Source organism: Cardiocondyla obscurior, linkage group LG21, assembly GCF_019399895.1.
Source record: "Cardiocondyla obscurior isolate alpha-2009 linkage group LG21, Cobs3.1, whole genome shotgun sequence".
In the NCBI taxonomy this organism is placed as follows: domain Eukaryota; kingdom Metazoa; phylum Arthropoda; class Insecta; order Hymenoptera; family Formicidae; genus Cardiocondyla; species Cardiocondyla obscurior.
In genome coordinates this window covers 3,182,501-3,205,000 of record NC_091884.1, presented here as the reverse complement: position 1 = coordinate 3,205,000, position 22,500 = coordinate 3,182,501, and the positions used below count along the sequence as shown (strand labels likewise).

General features: G+C 49.1%; 1 non-coding gene across 1 annotated transcript; it reads right to left on the bottom strand.

Annotated features, from left to right (window-relative positions):
- Positions 1-22,045: 22,045 nt before the first annotated feature.
- On the bottom strand, positions 22,046-22,199 carry LOC139110857 (5.8S ribosomal RNA). The gene has a single exon (XR_011547095.1). It is a non-coding gene; the product is annotated as a 5.8S ribosomal RNA (ribosomal RNA).
- Positions 22,200-22,500: the final 301 nt, after the last annotated feature.

Here is a 22,500-nt window from a genome sequence, read left to right as displayed (position 1 = left end):
TATGTTATTCATCACTATATTAAACACAACGGGCGAGAATGGATCTCCCTGTCTTACGCCTCTAGTTGGCAGGATTTCTCCAGACAGTTTCTTGTCTACTTGTAACTTTAACGGCGCAGTTTTGTATATATATTTTAAGTAGCGTATCATTTCCAGAGGTAGCGATTGACGGTGAAGCGCCCTGTACATTCCTTTATGAGATACCGTGTCAAAAGCTTTGCGGACATCCAGAGTTAGCATGTGGACTTGGTGGCTGTGTGTCTTTGCGTCTGCTAGCGTAGAGGCCAAGATTGCGACGTTCTCAGCTGCACCATCCGCTGATACAAATCCTCTTTGCCTAATATCAAAAACCTCATACTCCATCAGTCGTACCGTCAGTATTTTATGGAAGTGTCTAAGAACCACCGATGCCTCTGAGATTGGTCTGTAGTTTTCAGGCCGCATTACATCCCCCGTCTTGTGGATTAAAATGGTTCTTGATTCCGAGAATCTTTTTGGCATCTTACCTGTAACCATAAAAATATTAAAGATCGCTGCTCGTATAATCGCTGGCACGTCCGTCATCCATCTTTTGACTGTTAGTTTATCTAGTCCTGGTGTTGATCCCTGGGGCAGTTTTATTGTTGTTACTTCTTTCTCTGTTACTGCCGTCCATATGTCCATCGTTGTTGCTGTCGAGATTTCCTTCTTCTTCTTGAGAATTTTCTATTTGTGCTTCGAATATTGGTTTCCAGTATTCTTCCTGTTCCTCCAATGTGGAATGCGGCATTCCGTCGGCGTCGCCATCCAATACTTTGTGTGCTGCTTTTGTTATATTCGTGCGCCATAGCGTTTGCATTTTCTTATAGTCTTTTCGTCTCTGCTTACGCTTTGATAGTCTCCATTTGGTAGTCCTTCTTGTTGCTCCTCTATGCGTTTCGGTGACTAAGTCCGGGAAAGCACTCCTCCACCACTGTTCCAAATTGTCCCATGGCAATCTGTTTTCTAAAAGACATCGAATAGCGCATCTTATCCATATGCCACCATTTATCTCCGGGATAATGTCTTCTATCTTCTTCATTAACCAATCCAGCGGCGCATTTTTTTTATAGCTTCTTCTTCTTTGTTTGCCGGTAGGTTTTGTCGTTCTTCTTGTTGTGCGTTTTCGTACAGCAAGTTGTCGTCCGTAGGTTCAAGCTCTTCTTCAATTATTGTTCCGTCTTGTAGTTGTTCCCTTATTTTAATAACCATTTCTTTATATTTGTTACGTTTCCAAACTCCTTTAATTGCTTCTATAGATCTGGTGGTATTTGTTTCCGTTTTTAAATATTTATTTATACCTATAGTATTTGTTGGCATTTTTGCTTTTTCGTATGCTAGCATTTCGACTTCCTCTTTGCTCCATCTAGGTTTCGTTCTTGCCACTTGAATCTTATTGTTGTATTCCACCGCGTGTTTGCTTTTCTTATGTAACCCTAGTCCTATCTTAGATGTAAACGATCTGGCGCAATGGGGGCAAATGTAATCTTGAGCGCTTATTATCTGAACTCTCGCGTTAGTTGAACTCTCTCTCTGGGTATTCCCGTAATTCTGTGTTTCATTGGGGGGAGGTTCCGAGGTACCTCCCCTAATGTTTGATTCGTTTAACGTTGTAGCACCAATGAATTTTCCTCTTGCGAGGATGCGGCAAGAGGGGGAGCTAACCCCTCAAGTCGCAATAAGAAGTAGTCGTTAGTTTGCTATCGCAAAGGTTGTTGTTTCTGCGGCCGGGATTCTTCGCAAGGGAGGCGCTCACAGGCTCCGGCAGGTGACCAACCTCCTCCCTTGCTAGTGTGTAGTCACCACGACTCTCCCATTTTGGCTTAGTAACGAATCATGTTTATTTTATCGCTTGTTTTACGTTTTAATATTGCACATTTACTCGCGTCAAATGCTGAGTGCTCCGTTTTATCTAATTTGGCCCTTACGCAATTATGACATTTTAGTGTTTCTTTCTTGCTGCACGACCTTGATTCGTGCTCTCCCGCACAATGACCGCATGTATCTTTTTCCGCTTTACACACTTTTGCGATATGTTCTATGTTGAGGCACTTATAGCATTGTGTTATTCGTATGTGATCTGTTATTCTGCATGATGTCCAGTCCAGGTAAACACGTCCTTGATTCAACAGCTTCCTTCGTGCCTCTGATGTAATCTCTATTACCATGCTTGTTGTTCTTCTATTTCCGGGTGGATAGTAATATATCATCTTTACATCGTCTTGAGTGCTGTCTTCTAAGTTCTGCTTAAGTAGACATTTATATACCTCGTCTTTGTTCATAGTTGTAGGAATATCTTTTATTAGCATTCGCGGTTTTAGACTGTCAAAAACTTTGGTTTCCATTCCCATTTCTACCAGGGCTGGTTTGATTTTATCTAGTTCTCCTTTTAGCGCCATAATTTTAACTGTTTTATTTCGTCTTTTTATTAATCTATCGATTTTAATGCCTGTTTCAGTAGGTCTAATTGTTTTGAGAATCGCCTCTCTTATTTCCGCAGCATCAGCGTAATTCTTTTCGCTCTGTTCTGTAGGCACGATTTCTATCGTCTCTGTTATTCTTCAATGGTTGTTTCGATGATCTGGTGCTATTGATAATCTATCCTGAGCGTTACCGCCCGATTTTGTTATGGACGCATAGGAGATTTTTCGTATTTCATTTCCTGGTTGTGTTCTCTGCTATTCTTCCAATGTTTCGCGAACTGCTTTTTTTTGTCGATTCTTTTATACTTTCGGGTACCGTTTCGACTATTTCCGGCTTTCTTACTTCAGCCTTTATCATGTTCCATATTTGCATTGTTGTATCTCTCTCTGCTTTCATAGCCACATATGCCATTATTAATTTTTCTACCGCTCTTCTATATGAGTGAATCACTTCTTCTAATTTTTTTTTCTTTGTCGCCGATTCCTTGCTTACACCATTAATGGCTGCAAAATTGTAGTCATGACCAGCTAAGTTATCTCTTACCTCGTGCAGATCAATATCCGTTATCGAGGATGTTCCTCTGCCTTCGTGTCCTTGCAGGGGTGATGTAGCAACCCGTTTTGCCGCCCTTTGATAGTCACGGCCAGAGGTCGTCGGATCACTGTCGGAGCGTATTCGAAAATCTGATTTTATTTTTGAGACCGGAGTTTTGGCCGTTGCAGCCATATTCTCTAATTCAACATTCATTGAGTGGCCCGGTAAATCGGAACCCCCATGACTCATGATTGGTCAGGGGGTAAATCCGAGTCGTCGGAGAAAATTTTTTTTTTTCACTATTTTGACTAAATTTCCTTATTTCTTGGTTCACACAGTTTAACAGAGTGCGTATGTATCTTATATACGCGTATATTGTTAGTATCCGTCGGAAAAATTATATATATAGCGTAAAAGTTTTAATTTATTTATTTTAGTTGTTAAATGTGTACTTTTTGGTCACCCGGTATGTTCATTTTTAGCTATTAAGTGTGTTTCAACAAGTCCGTACATTTTGCCCGTCAGGTATGTTCTTTTTAGCCATCCGGTGTGCTCTTTTTATTTTTCTTCTAGCTGTTGCGTTCACTTCGCGTTTTTGATCAGACCCGGCTAGGCCAATATGGCCGATACACGTGCTTGTAAATAATGCCGTATGCCGATATAAATCTACTTATATCGGGCTAATCCGGGCCGATTTTCACGCGGAAAAACACTATGTGCTTTGGAGGCACGGCACAATTAATATTTTAACAATATTCTCCCTCGGAGCACGGTCTAAATGTCTATATACACGAGTCAAATTTGTGTATACACTTTTCATGTGCAAAAGTTCTCTTGGCCAAAACGGCCTAATTACACAATTGCACACCGTAAATCGTGTATCAATCGAAAGCTCGCGTGGAATATCACTTGCCAATTACAGATATATACCGCACAACAAGCTACGACCACCAAAAACAGGCACTGACTGCGGAGCGATGTGACACACGTCCGTCGCCATTAAGAAAGTCATAGTTACTCCCGCCGTTTACCCGCGCTTGCTTGAATTTCTTCACGTTGACATTCAGAGCACTGGGCAGAAATCACATTGCGTCAACACCCGCGAGGGCCATCGCAATGCTTTGTTTTAATTAGACAGTCAGATTCCCCTAGTCCGTGCCAGTTCTGAGCTGAGCGTTGAATGGCGGCCGAAGAGAACGACCACGACGGCTCGCGCCGCCACGGAAGCCTCGCAGCAAGGAAGATCCGCGGGAGGCCAAGGCACGGGACCGAGCTCGGATCCCTGAACCGGCGCGAGAACGCCGATAGTTCACCTCGCCCAGGCCCGGCACGTCAGCCAGACTCGCTTCCCGACCAAGCCCGACACGCCCCGCTCCTCAGAGCCAATCCTTATTCCGAAGTTACGGATCCAATTTGCCGACTTCTCTTACCTACATTAGTCTATCGACTAGAGGCTCTTTACCTTGGAGACCTGCTGCGGATATGGGTACGAACCGGCGCGACACCTCCACGTGGCCATCTCCTGGATTTTCAAGGTCCGAGGGGAAGATCCGGACACCGCCGCAACTGCGGTGCTCTTCGCGTTCCAAACCCTATCTCCCTGCTAGAAATTTCCAGGGAACTCGAACGCTTATACAGAAAAGAAAACTCTTCCCGGATCTCCCGACGGCGTCTCCAGGTCATTTTGGGTTACCCCGACGAACACTCTTACGAGGGCCCGAATTGTATGCGGTTCCGCTGCCGAATTCCGGAATAGGAACCGGATTCCCTTTTGCCCGACGGGCGTGTGTCAAAAGTTCACTCACCGCGCGCGACGGCACACTCACGTGTGCGCGCGCGCTTTTTGTGTGCGCGAGACTTTTCTGCGACAACGAGAGTATCGTACGCCGTCATTGACATAGGATTTCTCCTAGGGCTTAGGATCGACTGACTCGTGTGCAACGGCTGTTCACACGAAACCCTTCTCCACGTCAGTCCTCCAAGGCCTCGCTGGAGTATTTGCTACTACCACCAAGATCTGCACTGACGGCGGCTCCAGGCAGGCTCGCGCCCAGACCCTTCTGCGCACACCGTCGCGACCCTCCTACTCGTCGGCCGTGGCGGCCTTAAGCTCCGGGCCAGTTGCTGACGGCAGCTGGATTCGATCACAGTTGCTTCGGCAGGTAAGTTGTTACACACTCCTTAGCGGATTCCGACTTCCATGGCCACCGTCCTGCTGTCTTAAGCAACCAACGCCTTTCATGGTGTCCCATGAGCGTCGAGTTTGGCGCCTTAACTCTGCGTTTGGTTCATCCCACAGCGCCAGTTCTGCTTACCAAAAATGGCCCACTTGGCACTCTGATCCGAGATTCTCGTGGCTTCATAGTTCAAGAAAGCCAGAGATCTTACCCATTTAAAGTTTGAGAATAGGTTAAGGTCGTTTTGGCCCCAAGGCCTCTAATTATTCGCTTTACCAAATGAGACTCGCGCGCGTTCTGTGCGGAACGGCCGAGTGCCAGCTATCCTGAGGGAAACTTCGCAGGGAACCAGCTACTAGATGGTTCGATTAGTCTTTCGCCCCTATACCCAGTTCCGACGATCGATTTGCACGTCAGAATCGCTACGGACCTCCATCAAGGTTTCCCCTGACTTCGTCCTGACCAGGCATAGTTCACCATCTTTCGGTTCCCAACGTGTACGCTCTGGGTGCGCCTCTTCTCGCAATGAAAACGAAACGCCCCGAGAGTGCGGAGCCGCATCGCGACGCGGCCCATCCTCCCTCGGTCGACAATCAGGGCCGACCTTCACTTTCATTACGCCTTTAGGTATCGCTGATCCCAATGACTCGCGTACATGTTAGACTTCTTGGTCCGTGTTTCAAGACGGGTCCTAAGAGTACCCAAAGCAGTAGCGTCGCCGACCGGTATCGGTTTCCCGAGTTGCCCCGGGGAACGTTTGCAGGATTGTCGAAGGTTACCCGTACGACCAACAGCGGGCCAGGACCGGTGACGGCGCTAGGTCCGTAAGCCTCCGTGTACCGTGGCGCGCGCTTGCGACGGCCTCGACGCACTCCCGCGTGTGTGAGAGCTGCGGCCTGATACCTTGCGTGTACCGCCGGGCAGCCGACCGGGCGACCGAGGGTTTGACGGCGTGCAGTGTTACCGGCGACGCGTCAGACACCGCACCCGGGCCGTAGACCGACACCCAGCGGGTCGCGACGTTCTACTAAGGGAGAAGTGCACGACGACGAAAACGCCGGACATCGGCGCGCGAGCCGTGAGGCCCCGCGGGGCATCGCCCACCGACGCAAAGCCAGCGTCGCTGACAGAGAGTCGGAAAATCTCCGCAGGAAACGAAAGAAAGAGAGAATGCAAAGAGCGTAGTACGGCAATGCGTACAACTCTCGAATCGCTTTTCTTCTCCAATATGCCCGGGGTCCTTTTTCGCTTTGAGCTCTCGAGAACTCGACACACTCGTCCCGACCGACAATCCTCTCTTATACGACGGCGACGAATGCGGCGCACACCACAGCACGCCACCGTTGGCGGCGTGTGAGCGCGCACGCGGTCGTTGCGTCGCATAAACTATTCACTCCTCTCGATCTCGCAATTTTGCTCGAGCGAAGCATCGCGTCTCGCAACGGACGCTCCGACGAGAAGTGGGAAGGCGGCGCGAACTCGGAAGACGCGATGTCTCGCGTGCGATTAGATTTTGTGTTTCTTCAGCCACTCTCGACACAACTCGCAGAGTCGTGTTCTAGCTTGTCTGCCCCGTATCGCGGCAGGCAACGTAGTACACGTTACCGTGCGCGCGTACGGTTTCTCGTCCATGCAATCGCCGGCAGCTGCGCGCTCGTCACGAGAACGGTGCACACAGAGCAGCAGGACCTCCGAAACGTTAATGATTCTTCCGCAAATTTATCTACGGAAACCTTGTTACGACTTTTATTTTTTCTAAATGATCAAGTTTTGTCATCTTCCCGGCAACATCGGCAATGCCGACGCATTGCCGCGCACCAGTCCGAAAACCTCACTAAATCATTCAATCGGTAGTAGCGACGGGCGGTGCGTACAAAGGGCAGGGACGTAATCAACTTTTGCTCTACGCGAGGTTTCTGTCCTCGCTGAGCTGGCCTTAGGACACCTGCGTTATTCTTTGACAGATGTACCGCTCCAGTCAAACTCCCCGCCTGGCAGTGTCCTCGAATCGGATCACGCGGGAGTATTATCGGCGATCGGCCGAAGCCTCACACCACTCTGACACGCTTGGCTCTAGAACACCGTGACCACCGAAGCACAAAGCCCTCGGGGCACGCGCTCCGCCTAACCGAGTAAGTAAGGAAACGATGAAAGTAGTAATATTTTACCGGCGATGTTGCCATCTTTCACTTATGCTACACCTCTCATGTCTCCTTACAGTGCCAGACTAGAGTCAAGCTCAACAGGGTCTTCTTTCCCCGCTAATTTTTCCAAGCCCGTTTTTTTGGCAGTGGTTTCGCTAGATAATAGATAGAGACAGAACATGTCCTATTTGTTTTACGTGTAGTACCTGCTCCAAGAGCCTGACCCACACGGCCTCCTTGGGCAAAGAGAACTGGGACACGCCCGAGTTAGCGCGTGCTCGCCCTGAGGTCGGCACTACCAGTGTTTCCTCCGGATCGTAGGCTTCTTCGGCCCTCACTAGTGGAGAAAAGCGACTATCCAACGCTCTTCCGGCTAAGGAAGCCGGCGCCCAAGCTGTTAACCGCCGCTCACACGTCGGGGCTAAAATAAAGGCCCCTAGCCAGCATGCGGCTCTCAACCACTGCCCCCGCGATTGCACCACCTTCCGTGGGCCGACCCTACCAAGACGGAACTTAGTTCCGTGGGCTCCCGGTCCCGCGGTACCGGCTTAGATCACCGGTGGGATCTTTCGTGACTTACGCCACTACCAGTACGGAGCCTCATGTCTCCAGGCACTGGTGAGCCTACCCCCCATCCCCAAGTTTATCTCTCGTTCATTCTAGTCCGTCTTCTCTCAAACACTCTTTTCGCATACTCGCTGATTCGTTCGTACCATTCTTTCCTGTCCAGAACGTTGCCCACATCCACGCGTCCATCATCGTTCATTTCTATTCCCATTCTCGCAGATTTTTTTTTCTCAAATTTTCATATAACATGCACTCTATCATTACATGTTCCCAGTTCTCTTTCGCAGCTCCACAATCACACATCTCATTTTCTGCCAATCCTCATGCTCTTAGGAAAGCATTCATACTGCTATGCCCTGTGAGTAGGTAGCCCAGACTCAGGCATGGCTCGAAGTATGCGGTCTTTTCCGCATAGTGTACATCTTTTATAAACTCATACGTGATCCTCCCTTTCACGCTTGTATTCCACCTGTTTTGCCAGGTTTCATACATTTTCATTCTCACTATCTCCATACAATCTTTTATATTTCTGCCTCTCACTTCATCATCATTCACAGGATTATTCTCATCCATGCTTATACCATGCTTGATTCTGTACCTAACGCCTCTGATCACACATTCCAAGTCCCACGATAGTCCACTCAGCATGACCTGCATGGCCTCCGTGGAGACCGTTCTGCACACATTCAAGCATGCACTCATCACCACTCGCTGGCTTCTATTCATCATTTCCCTGGCATACTGGTACTTCATTGATTTGTACCATACACTCGATCCGTACATCACGCTCGCTTCAAACAGTCCTCGGTACTGAACACGCATGGCTCCCTTTCTTAATCCCCATTCGCTCTTCAGCACTTTTCTCATTTTCCCGACTACACTCATGCATTTTCCTTTCATCTTCTCTAAGTGCACTCGGAAGTTCATGCGCTCTCCCATCCATACTCCCAGATATCTTACTTCTGTAGCATACTTTACGCATTTTTTCTTTAGTCTCACATTCGGTGGCCTTGTTCTGGACATTATTCTTTTCATTGACATGCATACTATCTTTTCTTCCCACACATTTACTCCGACACTTGTGCCCCATTCGCTCACCATTTTCATCCACTCAGTTCCCTTTTTCTCCAGTTCCATTCGGCTCTGTCCTTCGATTAACAACGTCAAATCATCTGCATATGCAACTGCCTTACATCCACTTTCGCTAAGCCGCCACAGCAAGTCGTCCATCATTAAGTTTCAAATAAACGGACCACAGATGGACCCCTGCGGGCAGCCTCGCCTCACGCATTTCCAAACGCATTCGTTGGCTCCAGTCATACAGACCATTCTCTCATTAAAATAGCTTTCCCACAGACAGATCTCCTTACATTCTTTCAGGCGCAGCTTTTCAATCACTCTGCTCCACTCCAGGTTATCAAATGCACCCTTGAAGTCTATAAAGACTCCAAGCACATGCTTACTTTCAGACATTTTCACCCATTTGATTACATTACTCCATGCATCCTCGGTCGACCTACCCTCCGTGAACCCGTACTGGTCGCCGCACATCGAGTCCGCAATCTGGCGCTGGAGTCTCCAGACCATCATGCGCTCGAGCACTTTGCCCAGCACAGGCAAGAGGCAGATCGGCCGATACGATCCGGGGTCCGTTCTAACCTTGTCGTGGGACTTTAAAAGCACCACGACTTTCGCACTTTTCCAGACCTTTGGGAAGCAACCCTTTCTCAGACATTCATCATATATCCTCTTCATGTACTCAGGTATGGCGCTCCACATCGCCTTTATCATTTCCCCGCCAATGCCATCCATTCCAGGGGCCTTTTTTTTTTTTACCGCACGTACTGCCTCGGCTACCTCTGTCCAGCTAAACATATCGTCTCTTTCATCCTCCGTGCGCTTATTCACTGCCGCTTGCATGCTTGCGGCCGGGAAGAACCTATTGAGCAGTACCTCCGCACTCTCTCTCCATGTACTCGTTACACATTCGCTTACTTTCATGCCACTCAATCTTTGCCTTTCATATTTACCCATGCATATTTTATACACATGGCCCCACGGATCCGCGTTGCCTCTTTCGCTCACAAATTGTTTTCAATTTTTCTTTTTCACATCCCACAGCATTCTTTTCTATTCTTTCAACACTCTTCTATACTCATTTGCTCTTTCTTCCATATCGTTCCTTTCTCTCCTGCGGGCTTTTTAATGAGCCCGCCTACACTTTCTCACTTTTCTTTTTGTTCGCTCTAGCTCATCCGTCCACTATGCAACTTTTCTCATTCTTACACTGCGTTTTCGCTTCAACCATTCATCGTTTACTCGTTAGATCCGCGAGGTAAGGCTCACAACCATCTCGTCTACTCCTCTTACATTCTCACTCCATTTGTTTCGTACATTTTCTCTGAGGCTGCTCACGTAGTCCTCCCAGACCACATCCTTCCATACCCAACCGGTAGCCGGGCTTCTTTCACTCACGCTATTAACATTTGTGATCTGTATCAGCAACACGTTATTGTCACTGATACCCCAGTCATCCTTAACTTCTCACACATATCGGCACCCTGCACTGCCTTTTACGAGTAACATTTATGTCACTCTCGCCATTCGCTCCGCTGAACGTGTAGCTTTCGCTAGGCACATTCAGCACAGTCATCCCATTGGCGAGGATCCATTCTTCCAGCACTCTCCCTCTCATTTCATTTATTCTGCTTGCACCGGTCCCCTTGCTGTACCACAGCGGAGACACGGCGTTCGCATCCATTCCCACTAGGGTATGCTTCCCTCTGGTCACCTCGCATACTTTGTCCAAGTACCGCAGGTAAGGCTCTAAGTCGTCACCGAACCTACAGTACAAGGACACCACATACATTTCGTTCATCGTTCCCTTTATCCTTGCGCACACTCCATATTCGTTCGTGCAGTCTCTCACGCACATTACATCCATCCCCGGATCGTTGATCACAATCGCTGCTTTCACGTTTTCTCCTTCATGCGCTATTACATCCATCTTAAGAGGCAGGCCTACAATCCTGCCTCCTCTCACACATGGCTTCTGGAGTAGAGCTACATTAATCTTCTTATCACACATCATGTTTCCCAAGTCGCTCATCACCGCATACGCTCTCTGGCAGTTGCATTGCACTACATTTATGCATTTACTCGTATCGTGTTCTAGCTTTTTCCATTTCCAAAAGCCTCTTATACTCCGGACATTCTCCGGACAAAACCAAGTGGTTATTCTTACTCTTTCTCAGTCTACAGTTTCTACAACTAACCTGCATTGCGCAGTTCTTTGCCATGTGCCCTTCCGTTCCACATTTAACACATACTCTTTCTTTGACGACACAATACTTTTCCACATGATCATAACCATAACATTTAAAACATCTCACCATGTCTACAAATACTTCTATACCTGTGTACTTCCCAGTCGATGTACCACCTTACTTGTACATCTATCCTGGCCTTTATATCTGGTGACACTTCCAGAATTACTGTCCCTTTGTCTTCTCCTTTTCTGCCTCCTCGCTTTACTATTCTTACCTCTTTCTTCATGCTTTCTTCGTCCACAGCACCTTTCAAATTCTTACCAAAAATTTCTCTTCTCAGCTTCTCTTCCGTCATCTCGTTAGGGACGTCGAACAAGATGATCTTCGGTCCTAACTTCCGAGGCATACTGGTCCTAAGCCCGATAGCCTCGAAGTTCTTGCTTTGCTCCAATTTCCGTCTTTCCTCCTCACTGGGCGTAACTATCACTATACCGTCCTTAACCTTCCTTATAGCGCTTACTCTTACCTCCGTCTTGTCCTTTATTTCCTTTATCACCTTCTCTTTTACCTGCTCACTCGTCATTTCCCCTTTGTTCGTGCTTCTTACCAAAATTGCAAATTCTCTCTTCTTTTCTCTTGGCCTAATTTGTTCCTTCTCTCCATTTGTATGTATATGACTTTCAGGATTCCCTTTAGCCTTTACCATCGCCGCATTTGTCCTTCCAACACTTTCCTTTTCTTTTTCCTTTTGCATTACATTCCTTCTTTCATACTCCTCCAATCTTCCTCTTAGCCTTTCGTTTTCACCATGCGCCTTTGCTAGCAGCTCCTCATACTCAGCTGAAAAGTTAAGTATTGCTTCTATCTCAGTTTTACTAACTCTGCTAGCTTCCGTGAAAACGAATCTTCTCAGCCTTTGCCCTATTTTCTTTATTGCCGTCAATTCCTCGTTTCCGTTCTCCTTTCCATGCCTTTTCTCTTCCTGCCTTTTTAACTCCTTTTCCTTTCCCATTCCTTTTTCAATTATCCGTACCGCATTCGTTTCCATTTTGTCTACATCCTTATCTTTGTCTCCATCCTCCTTTCCACATTTGTCCAGGCTCATTTCCGGCGAATATTTGCCCAATCCTGTCAATCTAAGAGGACTGTGACTGACCGACCCCCTTCTTTTAAAGGGGTCTTCAATCACCACGAATACTTCATCCGTCAACGTTTTACTTCTGGTCTTCGTTAGTGTTCTGCCTGTAGCCTTGTCCATTTTCGTAGCCTTGTCTTTCGTAATTTCAATGTTCTCCGTTTTGTTTGTGTTTGTATTTTTATCGTTCGTACTCATAATTAGTCCCACGAGAATGGTAGGAAACATCGTCGAGCACGGGTAGAGCCTCCTTACCCGGCCAAGGCTACTTTTCTGCAGGGTTCGCCAGGTGCCCTGAGGTTGGCCGCTCTCTGCTGAACTTCCCGTCAGCCATGCATCCCATCGCCGCGCACCGCTGCTTAAGATTCGGGGTGATAGTTTATAAAGGTTTTCTTCCTCACAGCCCAGGCGATTAAGCCAAGACTCCCGCTCCAAGCATCAAGTCCACGAGACATGACCGCAGACGACGCTCGAACTACGGTATGATTCCCTCCGGAATAAAACCGGTAGCGATCTGAAGACCCGCGTTCGGGAGCCCCAGTACAGCTGGGGCATAGCGTGCTTTCGCCTTAACCTCGTTAGCCCATCCGGTTATGGTGTTCAGGGGAACCACGTGAAGGTCGAGGTACGGCATCGGTCGTGAGAGGCGTTTAATTTGCGCTTCAACAGACCTCGTTGTCTCTGTTACAAAATATCAACCCGACGGCCCACCCGCCGAAGCAGGGAACCGCGAGACGGCACGTTAAAAGACGGCCAATTTGAAGCCTGAGACAGCGAGCAGCAGCACAGCTCTCGCGAGCCAGCCGCAGCAAGCCACCAAAAGCTCACCCAAAGCAACACATCGCTACTCGAGCTCTTGCGAGCGAGCCACGACGAAGTTGCCAGAACGCTCGAGCAAGCTCAAGCAGCCAAGCTAGTGTGAGTCGTGATTGATGACGTCTATATTTGTACAGATTTGCGGCAAAGTCCACTTCCGTCGTGTTGCTTCCGCAACAGACAAAAGAAAACTGATTTGCCGACTTCCGTGCGCGTCCAGATTATATCAATCACAGCGACCGTCCGTGATTTACGTCCGGTAAATCTCAGCCCACAATCAGTGCGCTACTTCCGGGACACGCCCTCGAGTCCGCTTCCGCCGTGTTGTTTCTGAACCGCCACGCGCCAGGTCACAGCCCCTGGCTTCAGCCGCGAATTTATTTTAACTGCGGCATATTGCTCCGGCATATCGGCGTTGGATCTAAAACGCCTTAACGAGCGCCGCCGCTGCAACACCTTTGCGGGTGGGCAGCGGCGGTCGCTTGTTTCTTTACTTCTCCATCCTCAAAACGCCTTAACGAGCATCGCCGCTGCAACACCCTTGCGGGTGGGCAGCGGCGAATACTCTCTCTAGAAAAAGAAGACTAAGTCTTCGCGCCGTGTTGCTTCGCAGCAAACACGCGCGCCACTCCTCCATTCGTGGTTCTAATAAATTAGAACACACTGTGGGACTTTTATGGGCTGGTACCCTGTCCCTCAATGGCCTGTGGCGTACCCTTCAGACCTAGCTGACGCTAGTCAGACCTGGGTGGCCTGGCCATAGCTCCATCTCGAACACCTAAGTAGGCCGGACTACTCCAGTGGCGAGACTAAGCTCTTAGATCGCTCCTTACTCTCGGCTTTTCTTCCAGCCGGGCGGTGCTCAGCCTGCCGGGTCCGGCGACCGCATGGGTCCCCCGGAGGCAGCAACACACCCGAGCTCTCAATGGAGACACTGGTTAAAGCACAAGAGCATGTCGTAGGAAACGATCCGTTTCACCGACACCAGCCTAACACCGTGGGCGACTGACAAGTTCCCGACGGTGAAACTGCTGGGCGTCTACTGAGAGGCAGCGCGCAGTATTCGCTACGTTGCACTCTGTTGGTAATCTGCGATTGTTCTGCGTAATTTATCTTATTTATATGCCGAAGCAATATATATTCGTGTACATTTCAATTAATTTAAATAGCTCTACATAATATATATACTTATAACTCCCATTGAACAAGAACCCCTCTCGCGCTACCCATCGCGAAGAGACAACGTTCCCCAGTAGATAGGGACAGTGGGAATCTCGTTAATCCATTCATGCGCGTCACTAATTAGATGACGAGGCATTTGGCTATTTTTTTTTTTTTTTTTTTTTTTCCAATTATACACCTTATTTCTAATGTGCACGACATTATGTTCAATCTGAACAGTTTTTCGTTGCGAAGAGCCCAAGCCATTCTACTCGTCGCGGCACTCCTTTCTACACCGGTCCGTCTCGAACTGTTGTTATCTTGTTGAACTGATGATATGCTGCTAGGCCTCCGATTATCACTCTCGATGATAGTATTTTTATTTCTTTTTTCTTTAGAATTTTTAGGGTAACTAGGTTGTCAGTTGATTTTTCGCTCCAGACTCCGCGCCAAGAGATTGTTGCTGACGTAAACTTTACTTCCTTCACGTCCCACTTTGTTTTTATTTCGTTGACTAGATCTTTGTACATATTTGATTTTCTTTCGTGCGCCTCATTTAAGTCGATTTGGTCGTTCACGACTTGCGCATCTATCAGTATTGCCGTTTGCCCGAGTTTCGCGATTATATCTGGTTTTCTAAGTTCTACATCCGTACGTATCTTTGGTTCGCTCGTTACTTCGTATTCTTGTCTTCTTAGTGTTCGTTCCAAATATGTTGTTACTGCATTGTGTCTTCTAATGCGAGGCCCATGTGTTCTGTGACACTGTTGTACAATATGGTTTAGCGTCTCTGGCCGGTTACATCCTGCACGACATAGTCTATCCATTGGTCGCCCTCTGCTTGTTCTGCTCTTTGTAGGTAGTGCGTTTATCCTAAGTTTGCATGACAGTAAGAAATCTTTGCCTGATAGGAAGCGTGTGCCTTCTTGTATCCATATGTGTTGTTGCGGTACTTTGCATGATTCTTTCAGTTTTTTGCCATCCACCTTAGAGTACAATTGTTCTGCCCGCCGTTGATTTATGTCCATACTTGTCGCAATGCATTTATGTTCGTTTTTTAGGCGATCCTCACATCTTTTAATCTCTTTTTGTATAAATGCGCCTGGTGTATTGTTTACCATTTGTTGTGCTATTGGTAGTTTCTCTAGACGTTTTAATCTTCTCAACGGCGCATTCCATCGTAAAGAATTAATTCCTAGCTCTCCATCTCTAACTGAGGCGTGTATATATGCATTGGGCGTATCTGAGGGCAGTCCTAACCACCTTCGCACCTCGTGACGTATAAGTTTGTCGATCTTTCTTAGTCTACTGATTGTTGTATTTCCCAGTTCCAGTTGGTGGTATAAGCCTGGGATTACATTAGTACGTAATGCGTAGAGCCTTTGTTGCGGTTTTAGAGGTGCTTTTGTTAGTCTACATAGAGCGTTTTGCAGTTTTTCCAAGTTGTTTATTTTCATTTTTCTTTCTGGCGTGAACGGTATGCCAAGATAAGTCCATTCATCTGATCTTCTGAGAGCCGGAAGTATTCTGCCTTGGCATTCGAAGACAGTGTCTTTATCTATGATTGTTTTCTTCTCGTGGGGTACATTTTGCAACGCCACTGTAAAACATTTTGAAGGCGTTAACCTGCAGCCCACACTTGTCCAGCATTTCTACTAATGCACTTATAAGTTTCTGTAAACCTATTGGTGTTGATGCAAATAATAACATGTCATCTGCGAATGCGGCGGCATTGATTGACACGCTATCTACTCTTGCTCCTATATCTTTAGGCAGCTTTATTAGCAGTCTCTCAATGATCATGTTAAATATTATTGGCGACATCGGGTCACCTTGTTTTACTCCACATTTAGGTTTTATGTTTTGTGATGTTCACGCGTTGCATGTTAGTTTAGTTTTACTTTTAGCGTATACGTCCATTATGTACAGAATCATAGGCTTAGGAACACCCATCATTATTAGCGTATCTTCAATTGCTTTGTGTGAGACCGAATCGAATGCCTTTGCTATGTCAATTGATGCTATATACAAGGATTTATGATTTTTAACATGGTACCTCAGCAATAAATCCAGCAGGAACACATTGTCGGAACATCTATCCGTAGGTCTAAATGCCCTTTGCCTTTGGTCGAACTCCAAGAATTTTGACATTCGTGTTGCAAGAACTTTATGCAGGGTTCTTATTATCACCGACGATACTGCAATTGGTCTAAAGTCAGCAGGTTGTTTAGCTTTTGACTTTTTTGGTATCAACGACGTTATTGATTCCAATAAGTGCGTTGGCGCTTTACCGCACCACGCAATAAGATTTAATATTCTTGCTAGTATGTCGTTTGGTACAGATTTTAGAAGTCTAGCTGTCACTCCATCTGGTCCTGCTGAAGTCGTATTCGCAGGTTTTGACACTTTTATTTCGGCAAGTGTTATAGGAGCCCATAGTTCATCCATTTCGCGTCTTCTATTTCCACTTCCCGGCGTATTGCTTTTCTCATTTGACATTACCTCTTGCCAGAACGGCACCATTGTCTCCTTTGAGGGGATTTGTACTTCTGTAATATCGTCTAGTATAGTTTTTATACATTTGCTGCGGTTTTTCTTCCACAAATCTTGAACTTTGGCATACTCAGCCCGCCTTTTTTTGTTTCTTTGAAAGTGATTCGCTAGGTGTTGTTTTGGATTTCTTTTCTACCCGCTCGCGGGGTGGAAAAATTTTTTTAAGGTACAGCGTCAGTTCTTCGTAGACTTTCCTTTTACTTTTTATGTAAAATGTATCGCATATTTGAACCAATTTTTGGTACTGAAACTGATTATCCGTGCGTGCCGGAAGGCTTTTTATATAGTCAGCAATAGCTGTAGTGTACTTTTCATCATCTTCTACAATTTCCAGCTCTGGTTCGTTATTAGAGTCTGAAGTGCCTTGATCTTGAATCATATCACGTACTAGTTGTTTGTACTCAGGGTTTTTGCGTTTGCCTTTAATTGCTTCGAGCGTTCTTCCTGGGAAGGCCTCGAGCAATGCTTGATTCATAAAACGGACATTTTGCCTAGCAAGCTCTGCTTCTTTCCTTGCAAGTAATCGAGTTTCCTCTTCACTCCATCGAGCTTTGATATTTGCGACGTTTTGGCGCTCGTCGTACCAATCTGGGTGCCCTTTTCTATAGTGCAATCCTCGCCCTGTTATGGTACTAAAGGTACGCGTACAGCCTGAGAATTCGCAGGCGTATTCCAGAGCAGCCGTTGCCGAAGCAGACGTCCAAGCCGCTACGTTCCGTGAAACTGGTCCCCTTGAGCCTGAAAGCCCAGGGTTTTCATTGTCCATCCGACGCTTTTTCCTAGTTTCCGGGCCAGCTTAGAAGGGTCAGAGGGGCTGGCAACCCCAAAGACCCTGTGCCATCGGCCGTTTGGCGTTACCCAGCGGGACCACGAGGAGGTAGGCCGATGGCTGGTAGGGGAGAGGCTCTGTATTGCGCTTCACCCTCCCGTAACTATGACTCTGAGCATTGGGCTTTTTGCTTTGTATATATGTATATCGCTTGTATATAGTTAAGAGAGTCATAGTTACTCCCGTCGTTTACCCGCGCTTGCTTAAATTTCTTTACGTTGACATTCAGAGCACTGGGCAAAAATCACATTGCGTCAACACCCGCGAGAGCCATCGCAATGCTTTGTTTTAATTAGACAGTCGGATTCCCCTAGTCCGTGCCAGTTCTGAGCTGAGCGTTGAATGGCGGCCGAAAAAGACGACCACGACGGCTCGCGCCGCCACGGAAACCTCGCAGCAAAAAAGATCCGCGGGAGACCAAGGCACGGGACCGAGCTCGGATCCCTGAACCGGCGCGAGAACGCCGATAGTTCACCTCGCCCAGGCTCGGCACGTCAGCCAGACCCGCTTCCCGACCAAGCCCGACACGCCCCGCTTCTCAGAGCCAATCCTTATTCCGAAGTTACGGATCCAATTTGCCGACTTCCCTTATCTACATTAGTCTATCGACTAGAGGCTCTTTACCTTGGAGACCTGCTGCGGATATGGGTACGAACCGGCGCGACACCTCCACGTGGCCCTCTCCTGGATTTTCAAGGTCCGAGGGGAAGATCCGGACACCGCCGCAACTGCGGTGCTCTTCGCGTTCCAAACCCTATCTCCCTGCTAGAGGTTTCCAGGGAACTCGAACGCTTATACAGAAAAAAAAACTCTTACCGGATCTCCCGACGGCGTCTTTAGGTCATTTTGGGTTACCCCGACGAACACTCTTACGAGGGCCCGAATTGTATGCGGTTCCGCTGCCGGGTTCCGAAATAGAAACCGGATTCCCTTTCGCCCGACGGGCATGTGTCAAAAGTTCACTCACCGCGCGCGACGGCACACTCGCGTGTGCGCGCGCGCTTTTTGTGTGCGCGAGACTTTTCTACGACAACGAGAGTGTCGTACGCCGTCATTGACATAGGATTTCTCCTAGGGCTTAAGATCGACTGACTCGTGTGCAACGGTTGTTCACACGAAACCCTTCTCCTCGTCAGTCCTCCAGAGCCTCGCTGGAGTATTTGCTACTACCACCAAGATCTGCAACGACGGCGGCTCCAGGCAGACTCGCGCCCAGACCCTTCTGCGCACACCGTCGCGACCCTCCTACTCGTCAGGGCTTTGTGGCGGCCTGTAAGCTCCGGGCAAAGAGTTACCTACGCTCTGCCCACGGCCGCCCCACTTGCCGCTGACGGCAGAGTATAGGCTCGACGCTTTAGCGCCATCCATTTTCAGGGCTAGTTGTTTCGGCAAGTGAGTTGTTACACACTCCTTAGCGGATTCCGACTTCCATGGCCACCGTCCTGCTGTCTCAAGCAACCAACGCCTTTCATGGTGTCCCATAAGCGTCGAATTGGGCGCCTTAACTCTGCGTTTGGTTCATCCCACAGCGACAGATCTGCTTACCAAAAATGGTCCACTTGGCACTCTGATCCGAGATGCTCGTGACTTCATAGTTCAAGAAAGCCAGAGATCTCACCCATTTAAAGTTTGAGAATAGGTTGAGGTCGTTTCAGCCCCAAAGCCTCTAATCATTCGCTTTACCAGATGAGACTCGCGCGCGTTCCGTGCGGAACGGCCGAGTGCCAGCTATCCTGAGGGAAATTTCGGAGAGAACCAGCTACTAGATGGTTCGATTAGTCTCTCGCCCTTATACCCAGTTCCGACAATCAATTTGCACGTCAGAATCGCTACGGACTTCCATCAGGGTTTCCCCTGACTTTGTACTGACCAGGCATAGTTCACCATCTTTCGGGTCCCAACGTGTACGCTCTGGGTGCGCCTCTTCTCGCAATGAAAACGAGACGCCCCGGGAGTGCGGAGCCGCATCGCGACGCGGCCCATCCTCCCTCGGTCGACAACCAGGGCCGACCTTCACTTTCATTACGCCTTTAGGTATCGCTGATCCCAATGACTCGCGTATATGTTAGACTCCTCGGTCCGTGTTTCAAGACGGGTCCTAAGAGTGCCAAAAGAAGTAGCGTCGCCGACCGGTATCGGTCCCCCGAGTTGCCCTGGGGAACGTTTGCAGGCCTGTCGAAGGTTAACCGTACGACCAACAGCGGGCCAGGACCGGTGACGGCGCTAGGTCCGTAAGCCTCCGTGTACCGTGGCGCGCGCTTGCGACGGCTTCGACGCACTCCCGCGTGTGTGAAAACTGCGGCCTGATACCTTGCGTGTACCGCCGGGCAGCCGGCCGGGCGACCGAGGGTTTGACGGCGTGCCGTGTTACCGGCGACGCGTCAGACACCGCACCCGGGCCATAGACAGACACCCAGCGGGTCGCGACGTTCTACTAGGGGAGAAGTGCACGACGACGAAAACGCCGGACATCGGCGCGCGGCAGCGTGCCCGCGCGCGAGCCGTGAGGCTCCGCGGAACATCGCCCACTGACGCGAAGCCAGCGTCGCTGACGATGAATCTCCCCGTTCGATCTTTTAGGGTTTTTAGGTTTACCCCTGAACGGGTTTACGTACTCTTGAACTCCCTCTTTGAAGTTCTTTTCAACTTTCCCTCACGGTACTTGTTCGCTATCGGTCTCATGGTCGTATTTAGCCTTAGATGGAGTTTACCACCCACTTAGAGCTGCACTCTCAAGCAACCCGACTCTAAGGAAAGATCCTCCCGAGACGCGCACCGGTCGCTACGGACCTGGCACCCTCTGCGGGTAAGTGGCCTCATTCAAGATGGACTTGGACGCGACGCGGCATCTCGGGATAAGCGGACCCTCCCAAACACCACATTTCCCTGCGGCGGAACCGCGGAATTCGGTGCTGGGCTCTTTATTGTTCGCTCGCCGCTACTAAGGAAATCCTGGTTAGTTTTTTTTCCTCCGCTTAATAAAATGCTTAAATTCAGCGGGTGATCTCGCCTGCTCTGAGGTCGTCAAAAGAAATTGTCGTGAGGCTGTACTATATAATACGTAGAAGGCGAGACGACGACGACGACGACGCGAGAGAAAAGAGAAACGCAACGCGGCGAAACGCCGCGCGCGAGCGCTTGGTTAGATTACGCCGCGTGCCCCAGTCAAGAACTGCTACCATACATAGCGCTTTCGTGGACTCGGGAACACGCGCGGTCGACCCGCGCGCGATCTCTCACCTCGCACACACTTTTGCTGCGCAGAGGGCGATCGGTGCACGCAAAATATTTGAAAAAAGAGACGAAGGGAAAATAAGAAAACAAACGAGGCAGAGAGAACAACCGCGAGAGCGTAATCTTTCGTCGACGTTGCGTCAACCGCGCCGCGATCCGCGCGCCCGCGCGCGCCAACCAACCGACCACGACGACAACTGGCCAGCCAGCCCGACGCGAACGTCGGAGGCCGGTTTGCGCGTCGTGGTGGCGTCGGCAACGCGACTGCGGCGGCGGCCGGCAGCAGCTGCAGCGGCGACGACCACTCTCTTCTCTCTTATAATACGGTCAGGTTCTCTCGTATCTTTGCTTCGTCGTATATATCTCTAATCTCTCCTCTTGAGTTTTCTTTGCGTTGGCGGCGGTAAAGCGACGATATGCGTTCTGTGCAGAAGGAGAACGAGGAGGCGCGCAATTATCTCGCGGCCTCTATTCTCCTCTCCGATCTTCATTTGAAGAAAGAGAGGAAAACTCAAACTCGGTTTTCCGCGCTCCTTATGAACTACTTCTCTCCGTGGATCAGCCTTGAATCCCGCGCGCGCCGCAAGCGGCACACTGGCCACCTTCCGGGAGTACAAGCGCGAACGAGTTGTCGGCTTGTTTCACTCCGGGCGGCGGCGCGCGAAAGACAAATCTATTTTTTTTTCGTTCGGCGCGTATATACGTAAATACGTATAAACTCCTTGCAAGTGCTCGCCACGTTTATCACCATTGCGCACGTCCTTCCTTCCCGTGCGTGTGTGTGTGCGTGCGTGCGTCTCTCTGCGATTCTCGATCGCATCTTTCAGTCGGTCGTCGTTCATTTGTTCGACCCTCAAACCTCGTTATTTCGGACGACGCCCAACAAGGGCGCGAGAGTACGCCGCCGTTCCGCGAGTATAGAGAGAGAAGAAGAGCGCGCAGAGAGCGCGACAGTCTTCGTAAAACCCTGATGGAATCCAGCAACTCGCCGCGTGGATAGCGTGCGTAGTGTGCCTGATACCGGGGAAGGCGTCATCGACGACTTCTCGCTTTTCTTCTCTTCTCTTTTCTCGTGGATGCAGATATAACTATCTCGCCGGCCGCCGCGATCGAGCGAACGTCCAACGAATCGCTCGTACGCGGCCGTCGAAACGGCGCGCGCAAGCAGTTTGTCTTCGATAAAACGACCCTCAGCCAGGCGTGGTCCGGGAATTGTATCCGTGGACCGCAATTGCGTTCGAAATGTCGATGTTCATGTGTCCTGCAGTTCACAAGTTGACGCGCAATTAGCTGCGTTCTTCATCGACCCACGAGCCAAGTGATCCACCGTTCAGGGTAATCGTTCCTTCGCGCACCAAGTACGCTCTATCAAGGAATAGACAACAATGTGCGTCTTCTTCGTTTTGGCTCTTCGATCAGCCTGGCCGCGAGTCCGAGCACGCGCGGACCGCCGCCCCTGTTACGGGGGCTACGGCACAATAGTGGAGAAAAAGGGAGACGTCGGTTGTCGGCGCGGTGCAAAAACCGGGAGGTTGCGTTTCTCGCGAAGCGAGAGCCGGGGCGGAACTCTTTGAAAAACCATCGAAGTCGAAAATGACTAGCATATTCGACGAACCTTTCAGCGCGCGCGATCACGCGC